Source organism: Mycteria americana, chromosome 11, assembly GCF_035582795.1.
Source record: "Mycteria americana isolate JAX WOST 10 ecotype Jacksonville Zoo and Gardens chromosome 11, USCA_MyAme_1.0, whole genome shotgun sequence".
Classification (NCBI taxonomy): Eukaryota; Metazoa; Chordata; class Aves; order Ciconiiformes; family Ciconiidae; genus Mycteria; species Mycteria americana.
In genome coordinates, this window is record NC_134375.1 from 4,006,819 (window position 1) to 4,019,967 (window position 13,149).

A 13,149-nucleotide genomic window follows, 5' to 3' on the forward strand; every position below is an offset into this window, starting at 1 on the left:
GAGAACTGCCTCCTGCCACAACAGCTGTTGTCGCTATAGCATGCAAGGGAACTCATTGTGCAAACACAGGTGGGTTCCTCTATAGTAGGAATCCTGAAATGATAATTAGTTGTGAGGCAGCATCATTTTTGCCAACTATGAAAGCTATGGGGGAGACTTTTATTTGAATGCCTAAAATTTTATTTACAGAAAAATATTTATATTTAGTATTTGTCCTGTGTGCACAGCAATTTTAACCTTCTGTCAAGGACTCATGGCGCTTTCCATAAGCTGCTTCTTCACATACCAAAACCCATGCATAAATATTAATGTTAAATATAAGGCAATGAGAGAGACAGGAAAAGTCAGATGCTTACATTTTGCAAGAAATCTAGATTTATCACAGAATTTGACAAAGTATTTGAACGGAATTACCTAGTTTTACATGTAATTAATATGAATTTTCTTTTGAGACTGCATATTTTTACAGAAAATCTATATACAGGGAAAAGATTCAAATTCAGGCAGAACAGTCAACAATTTAGATTAGCTGAGTCACTGTATTGTAGCAACAGCCTTCTCTCAGTAGGAAGCAAATAGATTAGCTAGCCTCATCCCAGAGGTGAAGACATCAACATCAAGGAATATGATTAAAAACAGAATCCAAAAATCTTGCATCTTTAGTACCGAGGACATTCAGTTATATCATTATAAGCATAAACAGCATCTGCATAATATAGAGTTGATTAACAGATGCAGATCAGTAAAGGTTAAGTCATAAAAATAGACTGGTTTGCTGCACGCTCTAAGAGTGTCAGTCAACGCTGTATTTATGCAGTAAATTAACCCTTAAATTTAATGTCTCTATCTCCAGGAATCCTTTACTGGGATATTCTTTACAGCCCTAAGTTCATTAATGAGGTAGCACAGCCTTGTCTTGTATCCAGTAGTGAGTCTGAAGGCTCACAAATAGCTCTGATTATAGCCCGTAAAAAATAAAAAAATAAAATAGGATGATGAATTTGGTCATCTGAGTTATCTGGTTGGAGTGAGAGCATCTTGCAGCATACAGTAAGCTTCTAAGATTTTATATATTATTATTACAGGAGCAGTCCTTCACTAGTAGTATTAAAGAATATTTGTGTTCTTCAGCAGCTGCTTCTCTATGGTTTCTTCACATTATGTAACAGAGACCTGCAGCTCTGACAATGTATTGTCTTTTCACATGCATTTATGATTTAGATGCTTGCATTACTGTAGTACTGCATCATTTTTAAGACCGAAATGATCTTGTGTGTCAGCTGCAACATGCAGGGAGTACTTTGAATGCACTTAAACATGCAATACCTGCACTATCTCCCAGTCAAGTAGCTCTCATTATATCAGATAGATGACAAATTCACAAAAGGGCCTCTTAAACAGTGTTCAGGGTTCCATAATTTTAAAGAATTTACTTCTGGTAAAAGTAAATAGCTAGGAGAAACAGACCTTTGTGTCCTGACTCATACTACAGTGAAGTGTTTTTCCTTTACTTGCTCAGGCCACTAAAGCTGCGTTTCCCTAAATTCCCAATCCATTTCCAGGGCTACATAACAAACACCAGTGAAGAGAATACAAATCCTAAACAACTGTCTCACAGTGTTAAGAGGGTTAAGCTGTGTAGGGCCTTTGGGAAGAAAGGTACCTAGATAGAAGTGTACACGCAAAGTCCCTCTTTTTTTTTTTTTTAATTGCTGTCTGCTGACAGACAGACACAATGTGCATAGACCAGTCTGGGTTAGCACCACATTGGCATGCCACTGCACATGCGATTTCTAGTTGTACTTGAATCACAATTTTGCAAAGTTTTATTGTATTTTGTTGGTGGGAGGGGATGACAATTACAAGAGGACAGAGAAGTCATTTTAACATTACTCTCACTTGCAAAGGAAATCCAGTGGACTGGAGTGATCAGAGAGGGGCGTGGTTCCATTGCCCACTGTATCACTGCTCCCCTGTTGATCATTTGGCTTTGTATCCACACACGTAAAATGTGAAAACTAGTGCTTACTATTTTTTGCAGGACAATCGAATACCCTTGGGAGAAAAGCAAGTAAAGACTTAAAAAAATATCACTACCTTTACCACACAAAGTCATGTTTCGTCACTTGGCAAACCTTTATCAAGTCAAGAAACAAGTTTTTAGCAATGTTTTTTGAATTCCAAGAGAATAAAAGTGTAGTTGAAAAACAGAAGACAAGGTTTCTTGTGAGTCTACTTCAGCTTAGTCACATGATGCAACCTAACACTTGGAAAGGCACCTACACTACAGTAGCAGCTTATATGAAAAGGCATAATGCCACATAGGTACAGAAGAGAGGGATACAGCATGACAGACAAACAAACAAATTACAAGTCTGCAAGTTGGGCATTCAGTCAGTAATTAACATATAACTTAATCTACTAAATCTTTTCCTAAAATACTACAGTGATGAAAGCACAGTTCTTTAATTAATGTCAGAGAAGTGAATGACAGCATTCATTTTATAACATAAAGCTGATGAGTACAGATTGGACAGTTTTAGGTTATAAGCCACGAGTGAAAAGCATTACCTGGGAGACAGAATACAGGTACACCTTAATTGTATTCCAGAGTCCAGGCTTTCTTTCATTCAGAGAAAGTTCTCCTACTTGTCAAAGCCATGAAGAACCCTGAAAGACATGAACACAATGAAAAAGATGTCAATAACTGTACTTGAGTTTTCAGAAAATCAGAATCAACTACTTATAAAGAGAAGTATTCCATCATTTCAATAGACATTACTCAGATCAGCCATGATACCTTCCCTGTTAACATTACTAATAATTTATTTGTTTGCATCATGAAGATATGATCCATATCATGAAGACAGGATATACGGACATGTCTTTACCAGGTTACTACAGTTAATTGGGTTGAGCTTTCCACAGCTAGTAAATGCTGCATTCAATGTAACTGCATTAATGCGTAGATTTTCAGTCCTCTATTTTGTATATTTCTCAAGATTGCAATTCTGTTTTACTAAGCAACTAATCTACCATAGCCAAAACAGATGATATTTGCAGTACATCTACAAAAACATTAGTAGACTATCATTTGTAATATGATTTGTAATTGTGCTAGCTAGTAAACCAATTTAAAGCATCGGTCAGAAATATGCACTGAAATTCTTCACAACCAGATGGCTCGGTCATAGTGATGCTGCTTGTTAAAAAGATAGTTTTGTTCACACCAGTGTTCTGAGAATGGCTGGGTTTTTTTCAAACATGGAAACAGGAGAATGATACTGAATTTTTGCATTTGGTGCTCAAATACTTATAAATAGGAAACAGAAAAGCAAACATCAGTCTTTTCATTAAAATTCACAAATGAGGAAAGAAACAAATTAGCAGTCAATAGAGTGCCTAGCTCCAACTGTGAGTTATTCCACATGGCTTTGTTTTCCAGTCTACCTTCACCACGTGCCACTCGCTCACAACCATCCTTATTTGTCTCATCCATAGCTATTGTATTTTTGGCGCAGAGAGAAAGGGAATAGCAGAGAAAGCCAAAACAGTGTTCGAACAAGCAACTGTTGGGAGACGTTTGATAATAAACTGGAAGTGCAGTGAAAATTTATTATCAAACTGATAATCCAAAACCTCAATTGCAAAAATTTTAGGAAATTTAAACAAATACATTAGCAACAAATACATTAAGGTAATTACAAATAATTCTTATAGTAGATTTTACAATTTTAAAACATCTCAAAGTTGACCTCCAGTAATTAGTTTCCCCAGTATACCTGTTTGCACAAGGGGCTAGAGGGAAAAACAAAAGCCACAAGCACACAAACAAGAAGCTTTTCATTCAGAAGCTTACTGGCAGTTAAGGCAAAACTGATCTACTTAAAACTACCCTTACTTTAAGTGAATTTCTAATAAATTTTGTAACCAAAATGCACATTCAGAGAGAAAAAAATCCTCCAAATTAGAGAATTAAGGACAGGTAGGCTGGAAAGTAGAAAATTCTATATTTTAACTCTATATTCTGATACAGCATTTCCTAGCTGGTGAGGTATGTTCAAGTTCAAGTTAGGCCTGTACTGTGGGCTCAACAGGGACAGAGCAGCAGTCCTGTGGATCTGTGAAATGGGGATACAAGGAGAAACAGGAAAGAAGAGAGGACAAACAATAACATAAGTGCAGAAATCCAGGGATATGCAAAAGAGCGAAAAACCCAGGGAGGTAGCACTGGGGGGCCTGCCAAAGAAAATGATGGAACAGTGATGCTGGTGCAGACTGCGGGGGTGGTTCATAAAGGTTTGGGAGTCACTGCTTTAGTGCATGTGTGCACACGTACATGCATATTCTCCTCCACTGGTTTCTGAGCAGACCTCTCACTCATTATAAAGTGATCACTAAAGTGTGACCTGTATACTCTGAAGCAAGAGAGTAACTTCAGGCATCTTAGTTCTGTTTGAAAATTCAAAGTCCTAACAAAACCCAGGCAAAATTGTGACCTTCTTTCCAGAAGTACTCTAGTTTTAGCTAGTAACAGACCATTTCTTAGTGACTGCCTGTCTGCCAGCCCTGTCAATCAGTTTGTGTCCAAAAAGTTGTGTTTAATTTCTAAATTTGTACCTCCATTCTTCAGTGCTGACAAAACTTGATTTCTCATTAACCAGGCTGATGCAAACATAGCCAAGACTGTCTTCCCACCACAGAAGAATTGTAGCTAGTTTCCAGTTTACTTCTACAGACAGACAACAGTACAAACAGAGGAACAGAGAAAATTAAAATAAGTGTAGAAAATAATAAAATTTTATAAAATTATAAAATTAATAAATTACAGCAGCTAAACTAAGCGAGATAGGGGAAGCACTTCAGTCATTCAATCAAAAACCTAACACAATAAAACTGTAATTAGTCAAGAATTTCTGAATTAAAAGGCTATTATAAAGGAGATGGAGACAGATGGAACAAAACCATTCCCCAACATTTGCTAAAGGCAAAGGATACACAAATCCTACTTACTCCATACTCTCTAGACCTGTCCTGTACTTGCTTGGTGAACTAAAAACTCTCCTTCAGTTTCAGTATACTTTCACAGCTGTTTCATCCCTAAAACAGAAGAAATATCAATAGGATTTAATGGGAACTTCCATTTAAACAATCATTTTACCTTGCTTCAAGTTAATTTCTTAAAGTTAATGGATGTGGGAAAGCGATACATAGAAAAAAACCTGCAGCTTTATAATACATCCCTTTTTGCCCTTCCTTCACAGTTAAATCAACCTAGTCACCTGCATATCTTGTGCATGAAGAGGCCATTTCCAAAAAGAGCAGAATATTTTGTTAAAAGTTTTGCCTGATTTTTTCTGACCATTTAATTGCTACTGACATGTTAAACAGGCTAACTTACTGTATTTAAACTAAAGTCTTCACAGGTTTCTCCGATCATACAGTTTACCTTATGGAAGAAACACATTAAAACCTTCTCCAATTTGCTCCATTAATATGAAAGCATGAGTGGGTCCTGCGACAATGGTTCCATATGTATTAAAGAGAATTTAAGAGAGAATGAAATCAAACACGCTTGGTAGAAACATGCAGACTGACAGAATATTACTAGGTGAGTCACAGGGGTTTAGTGGCAGTTAATGAAAAAAACAAAGCCTCAATGTTGCAGCAGAATCTTACTGTAATTAAGCTGCACATTATGAAAGCCAATCCTGGCAAAACAGTAGCATGTCCTGAGAGATGGATTTGACTTAACTGGATACTGATGAATGAATGTATTTGAAAGCAGAACATTTCTGAAATGTTGTAGAAACATGCTGGACATATTACCATCTGTGTGAACACATTACGAGATTTGCTACTGTGTCTGCTCTGCATCTTACTTGCTCCCATTTGCTGGTCTTGCTCTCCTGTTCTGTGTTATCATTAAGAAAGCAAAGTATCTGGGAAAATGATTAGTTCTGAAATCCCTTTAATTACAGCCTGCAGATACTAGCATAATAAAAGTCATCAAATAGACTATTGTCTGTTGTTACAGCTAGAGTAACCTTGTCAAAAACAAGGATAAGCCACTTTTTAAAAAGATATATTTTATAAGAAAATCAGTTTTCATACTTTCAGCGATCAGAAGATTCCACAAGCTTAGTTTTCAAGCAAAAATAGAAACAAAGGAAGTTCAACTTAAATATAAAGCATGAATTTTACATAGAAAATCTAATCAAGAAGAAAAAAAGGCACTTTCTAGTTTCCCTAAGAAACTAACTATTACACTTGGTCCAAGTCTCCCAGCTTCTGTTCTTAACCTACCAGTCCTGCTGAAAACCTTTTTCTACTTCTGGCAATATATTCCATTAGCAAATCTCAGTCTGAAGGCAGACTGGAAAGTTCTACAAGGTTCCAGTGGTGTTTATCTTCTGATGTTGTAGAAGTGCCCCTTCAGATAAGATTTGGGATTGCAAACACATGCCCTGCCAGCTGTTACAAAACCAGCAGAACAAAAAAAAGTATTATTAGAAATAACATCAATAAGAGAGCCAGGGGGATTTCATGGACATATTAAGCTGATTCAGGCTGAAGAGATTTGGTTCAAAGAAAAATTCTAATATTTCATAAATGAAGTACTCAGCGGAGTATTTTAACATGCCAACAATTACTTTGCCCTGAATAATACGCTGATAGGTGATGCGAATGTGATGCTGCTAGTTGCACTGCAGTATGAGTCACTGGCTGAGATAAAGGAACAGAACCCCAGCAACACTGCTAAAAACTGTAACATACTTAAAGTATGCCTACTCCAGTGATGCAGCAAGAATGATACGCTCCTCCTCGGCTGAATTTTCAGTGTACTGAATCTTCAACTGTGTAGTCAGTGCCTAGTCTGTTTTCTCTCTGAAAAGCCAAAGGAGCTAAACAGTAAAAATGCTACAAAATCTATATTCCATGCCTTTGTCTATCATTTTCAGACATGTTTATGGAATTTCACATGAGCTTTTATATGGGAAAACCTTTAGAAGACAGTGGGCTTGTACAGACATATGTAAATAATGCATAGGCATAATTATAAAACAGTGAGATAGGCGTGAGGCTTAAATTGCATTGCACAGCAGGGAAAAATGCACACTATGGGAAGAAGTCCCATTGAAAATGCAAGCACCAGACTGTCTTAAAACCTCATCCATTTAATTATAAGCTGTGGATATTGCACACATCTCAGGCAAACACAATCTCAAGATGGATGAGAAGGGGAAACCGGCTCCCCACCAATCTTCACAGTAGGTCAAAAGATGACAGGACCTTTCTCTGTCCCATCCCTTCAAGTCCTGCGTGAGGGTATGCATATAACACAAGGTTTCACATAGATAGGGGTTTATACTTCCTAACTGCTGTGCAGCACAAAAAATTATTGATGGTTTCCCATACCTTGTGCATACAGTCAGGGAGGGCTGAGAGAAGCTGGAACAGAGTGGAGGATAAACAAATGGCCCCACTGAAGTAGCGACAGCAAAGGCAGCTCCATAATGCCAAATGGCCCACATACAGAACATTTTTTCAGTAACTCTATTTGAAGGCATGATAATATTTGTTCATCAGATTGTCCCATATTTACGGCAGACAGTTATGAGACTGCATACCAAGTTATGGCTATTCTGAATACCTAAGAATTTTTCAAGATGTAGGTGCCTGAGTCAGTAAGACTCATAACTGCATCCTTAAAATGAAAACGTCTTTAAAGGTTTTGCTCAATCAGTCATTCCTCTCACTATGTTCCATGATAGGTCCAAAATAACTAAATGGTCTTATTATTTCTGTTGGATGTATCTTATGCTAAAAGAAAAGTCACTGAAAGAAATGAGGCATTCAGACCTCAATTAAGGATACATATTGTAAATTAACATTCACTTTTGCTATGTAATCTTTGTGAAAAAAGTTCATGGAAATAGTTTTTAAATAAATGGAGGTTTTTAATATCCTGAAATACTTTGCAGTTAATTTTCATATTTTTGTTTGACCTTTCAGAAAGCATTGTTTTAATTATTTTCAGTTCCTGTATTCTTCCATGCCAAGTTAATTCTAGCCCTTCAGACTTTTTTATTCTGATTTTTCTTTTCATAATCTTGTCCCAGTACAAAGAAGTAAAGCTTTGAAACATTAACAACTAACTTCGTAATAGCTATTCTGTTTATTTGTATCCCGTCTCCATTTTCAATATTTTATGGCTGTAGAAATTATCCTCCCCAGTCAAAAGAAAAAAAGCTCATAATTTTACTTGCAAGTATAATGAAAGCAATCCATGCTCAAAGCTTAAACGCAGGTATTTCACCTGAGCGACTTAGCTGAGGATGGTTTAAGTTAATTTATTTTAAGCTATAGTAATATAAATGAAAAGTTTTGTAATCACAACCGAGTAAACCCGCACACTGTCTACAGCCATGTCCTTCTTTCCCTGCTGACAAGCGAGACAAAATTACATATTTCTAAAAATGTTATAATTTTTTTTAACTCTGCTACTATAAGAGGAAACTGTAGAGAATACAGAACTGAATTAAGCAAATCAGGTAACAACTTCATTTTAGACGCAAGAAACTATTCAGGCTGACATTAACCTCTTATGTTCTTACAGTCAGCTTTTTTTTATGTTTGAGCTTTGATTCAAAACGAGCTTCAGTACTGATGCTTATCTAAGAGCATCCTTCAATTCAGGATAGCCAGAAAGGGGTAAAAAAAAAAAAAAAAGGCACCACTCACAAAAGATCTCCAGTCCCTAATATAACACATCTAAGTTCTTGTCCAACCTGCCACCTTTCTAATAAACCTGGGATAATCGTCATGCTATCCATCAAAGCATAAAACATTTGTGACCTCAGTAGTCAGCTTTCCCACCCCCCATCAATCTACCCCCAAAAGCGATTAATTCTCTCTTTTCACAACTCCTCAGAACTCCCCTTGGAAAAATTCTAGTCTGATTACATTATTATTTCACTTTCTTTTTATGGGTCTCCTGTTAGAACTCTAATGCAACTGCTTCATTAAACAAACATTTTAACACAGGTGGTCTAAAGCAAGTATAAAATATTTATCCAGGACTTAAGTGATGAAGGAAGGCTTTGTTCCATAGAAGATCTGTAGAACTAAAGCTACACTTAAAACACTTTGGAAAGTTTTGTCAATAAGACATTTGCTTACTCCATCATCTGACAATACTGCCAGGGGAGAAAAAACTAGGGGAGTTACTGACACTCAGATTGTTCAATATTATGAATACGCAAAAATAGGACATATTACGTAAGGGGAAAAAAAACATTTGAACACGTTTAAGTGTTTAAAAAACCCACATAAGTTTCCTTAAGTTTCAAAAAAAAAAAGGCAAACAAAAAAAACACACAAAAAAAACCCCAAAACCAAAAAAACCCACCCCAAAATCCGAAACCACTCAACCCAAAAACCTGCACACATTCTCCCTCATCAGATTCTACAGATAAAATATATAGTATACCAGAAATACTGCCTAGGAAATATATAGTGAAGGGCAGACTATATTTCTCTCAAAGAATTGTCTGAAATGCATTCTATATTCAGCCCAGAAGTAGGTGAGGCAAATATAACGTAAGCAGCTGCATTATCACTGGAATGTCATATGCTATTCCTCATATTCATGTTGTAAAAATAAATACTTCAGATAGCTTTGAACAGCTGAAACAGAGACAGCTTATTCTTGACAGAGTACCAACCACGAACCACCAAATGCCATCTTTAAGGCAAAAACATCCTGGATTGATTCCATTGGGGTTTTTCCTCCATATTAAGTAAAGGAAAACTTTATCTAAGTTTATCTTTGAAAACCAGAAACAGCCACTTATTGCCATGCATGTGTTTACTCTCACTAAGTGGATTTTATATTCATTTGTTATTTATCTTCAAGGTTTCATGACTGTAAATGCTATCCTTCTGTGAACTGCCTCATGATCTTATGCTATCTGAACCTTTTGTAACATGCACTGATTTTCATACTCCTGGGTGGAGGTTTTTCGGTGTGTTTTGTTTTGTTGGGTTTTTTTTTTAATCGAATCAACATTTTCAGCATTTCAATTAATTGTGTAAATTAGTCATTCGTATTTTGGTCATTTGGTTGAAATAAAAATTTAATTTCATGATAGTTTTACTAAGGGTAATTATTTTGATCCAATTAGGCTTTAATAGAGAATGACTTAGTATTAATCAGTATTTTGAAATACTGAATTACTGTCTTCACCAAAGGGGCTAAACAAAGAAATTCTATTTTAAAGTCACATCCAAGCACGGACAGAGGAGTGGGTGATGCAAACATACTTTATTCACATCCCACACCTTTTGTCTTGTAAGTAGAGTAATTTAAATAAAACAGTACATCTCAGAAATATTTTCCTCTTGAAGCAGATCTATGAACTCAAGTAGCTGAAAGGGACTCAGGTAAGCTTTTACATTTTGGATTTTTTTGGTTTTTTAATAAATCTGATCATCACTGAACAAAACATACTAGTTCACATTAGCCCAAAAGTAAATTTGCTTTTGTAAGTCATTTATTACAAATGGAACAGATTTAGTGGCTCTTAAGGATAGTTATTAAATATTTTTTTTTTCTTAAATCAGCCTTCATTTCAATTTGTAGGTACTGATTGATACCTACAGATTTATACTGTCTCTTGCTGGTGTCATCATGTAAGGCAATGAACCAGTTAAGATTTGTATACCTACATAAAAATAAAAACTAAAAATGGAATTTAAATGAAAGCATAGTGTTTTCAAGGCTGAAGTCCAGCAAAGCACTTAAATACACATACATATTCTCAATTAACTCAGAGAAACTACCCCTGGGCCTTAAGCGCTTTGCTGGATCAAGGCCATCTAGAAGATGATTTCTGACCCTAGGATTGTTCAGAAAAGTCTGTATAGCTCTCAAGTCTCTGCTCTGTAAATATTTAATTTCCATTAAATCCTGTTCAGTACCTACCAGTTTCACTCCCAATGTATTTCGTAACAGTTCTCAAGAAATGTTTAACATGTAAAGTTCATTTATAGAAAGTGAATGCAAGAGGAAATACTGTAAAATTCGTAATCGGCTGGTGTAACTCGGCGCAGGTGCGCGGAGCCCCGAGCCAGCCTCTGTCCCAGGCAGCTGCGGAGCCCGGCCACTGACAGGGCCGGAGAGAAGCTGCACCCGGGAAGGCTACGCGTTAAACAATGGCCTGGGGGAGACCGGGAACAACTTTAGAGTATGAAAGCATCGGCAAACCAACATAGTCCTATCCCTTGTTTCTTTAGAGACAGTGAGAGAAGAAAACCACGACTTCGGAGGAGTTAGAAATACCACGTTTCTCCTTTGCCTACAAAGGCAGCAGATATTCTCATCACAGACAGCTGGGCAACGTGCAGCTCACAGCCCTCTGTGGAGCGCCCATCAACAGCCGCGGGGCAGGGGGGGGCGAAACGGGAAGTCAGAGAGGGAAAGACAGACCCTAAAATCTGGTTACTCAATACTCGCAGAAAAGCCGGGAAACATCTCCACGGTTCCGGAGGTGGATGACTCCCCTCTTCCCACTCCGACCCCTGAACAACCCGGGGGGGGCTGCAGGCCGGCACCACAGCGGGCTCGCCGCGCCCGCCGCCTCACGCGCTGCCCGCGGCCGCCTGCGATTGGCCGGAGCCGGCAGGGGCTGCCCCCTCGGTGCTCGCGCCCGGCGGAACCGGCTGCGGCCGGCGCGGGGCGGCTGAGGCGCGCGGGGCGGCTGAGGGGCCCTCGCCCGCCTGAGGCGCCCTCGCCCGCCGGGCGCTGCCGCAGCCCCAGGCCCGTTCTGCCCGACGCAGCCCCGTCAGATAAATTAGACAAAGGATGATTCATTTGCAAGTGCTGTTCTGTCAGCGAAGGGCCTCTGGTGCATAGATCGCTACCTTAAGGATCGCAGAAAATGTGGGGAGGTGGGGATTCCCTGGCGGTAAGTGCATGGCTGTGTAAAATAACATTTAGGAGTTGCTTCAGACTCCTCCTTCAAATAATCTCGGGGGAGGCCAACATTAACCTGTAACAAGGACGGCTGTTGGTATGGTAGCTTGTGAGGGCAGGTTAATAAATCGCACAAGCAGTTTCAGCAGTTGGTGGGAATTCTTTTGAGACAAGTTACAAAGTATTTGGGGTCCATTAAAGATGACAGGTCAAAAGTAAATACAGGACATGAAAAACAGGTCTCTATTGAGCTTGTAAAACATGACCACAAAAGCTTCAGAATATTTACACCACGTGCTGCATTTAAAAGTAATTCCATAGTCTTAGAAAATACAAACTGTGTGAATGATCTCTCTGTGAGTGAAAGCCCTCAAAAATACTTAACTTCTGAGGGGGAAAGGGAAAATACTTGAGAACTGTGATAAAGGTCCTCACCAGTCCTTCCCTCACCATGCTACACATGGAATTTGTGAAATACGGAGGGTTTGCCATAGGGAAACAACAAATATCATTGCCTGCCCTTTCTAAAATTCTCTTAAACCTGAGGACTATGAGTTGATGTCAAGCTACCAGAAAGAATGTTTTTCAGTTAGTCTCAGCAAAGCAATCAGTTCCTTAGTGAAAAGCAAAGAAAGATCTTGAATAGTTCTTCAGTTGCATGACAGAAAAACAGAGCTTAACTAGGGCAATCAGTGCAGTCAGAGCATAGTGAAAGGATGGTAAAAGACAAATTTAGAAAAAAACATTAAAGTTCCAAGGGCAACATTAATAATAAATTCATACTTTTGTAATTGCATAACAAGCCTACCCAAATCACTTGGTGCTTCAAGTATTAATTAAGCAATACAGTATCCCTGGGAGGAGAAACTGATACCCATTTCACTGAGGCACGGAGAGGTTAAAGCATGATTATGCTCTGGATTTTCATTTTGCAGTCTTCCTGGTAGTCTGGGAAATTGCACTTTAATAACCTGTAATGGCCTTGCATGGACTCATTCAAAACTGATAGAGACGCTAATTTTAAAACACAGTGTGCTACAAATTCAGTGGATTATTGATGCAGTAACGCAGCTGAATTTAACTGTTTGCTTTCATCATGAGTCAAGTTCAGTTTCTTACTATTTTTCCCAAGATTTTGAAGTGTCATAACGCAGCGAGATTCTGCATTTCTT

The 13,149-nt window shown here is 38.1% G+C and overlaps 1 protein-coding gene and 1 long non-coding RNA gene across 6 annotated transcripts in view; one reads left to right on the forward strand and one right to left on the reverse strand.

Annotated features, from left to right (window-relative positions):
* Positions 1-11,601, reverse strand: part of SYN2 (synapsin II) — a 225,467-nt gene extending 213,866 nt beyond the window's left edge. For 3 of the 5 annotated variants that reach the window (XM_075514127.1, XM_075514130.1, XM_075514129.1), the window contains exons 1-4: positions 11,345-11,457; positions 5,014-5,100; positions 4,621-4,732; positions 2,572-2,670 (exon numbers count right to left, since the gene is read on the reverse strand). The gene's annotated coding sequence lies outside the window, so the exon portion shown is untranslated. Of the gene's footprint in view, positions 1-2,571; positions 2,671-4,620; positions 4,733-5,013; positions 5,101-11,344; positions 11,458-11,507 lie in introns of those variants that run through there. The other 2 variants (XM_075514128.1, XM_075514131.1) reach the window with 2 other exon arrangements.
* Positions 11,602-11,705: 104 nt separating this feature from the next.
* Positions 11,706-13,149, forward strand: part of LOC142415476 (uncharacterized) — a 29,746-nt gene continuing 28,302 nt past the window's right edge. Inside the window, exon 1 of the long non-coding RNA XR_012777427.1 lies at positions 11,706-11,969. This is a non-coding gene — a long non-coding RNA (uncharacterized LOC142415476). The remainder of the gene's footprint in view (positions 11,970-13,149) is intronic.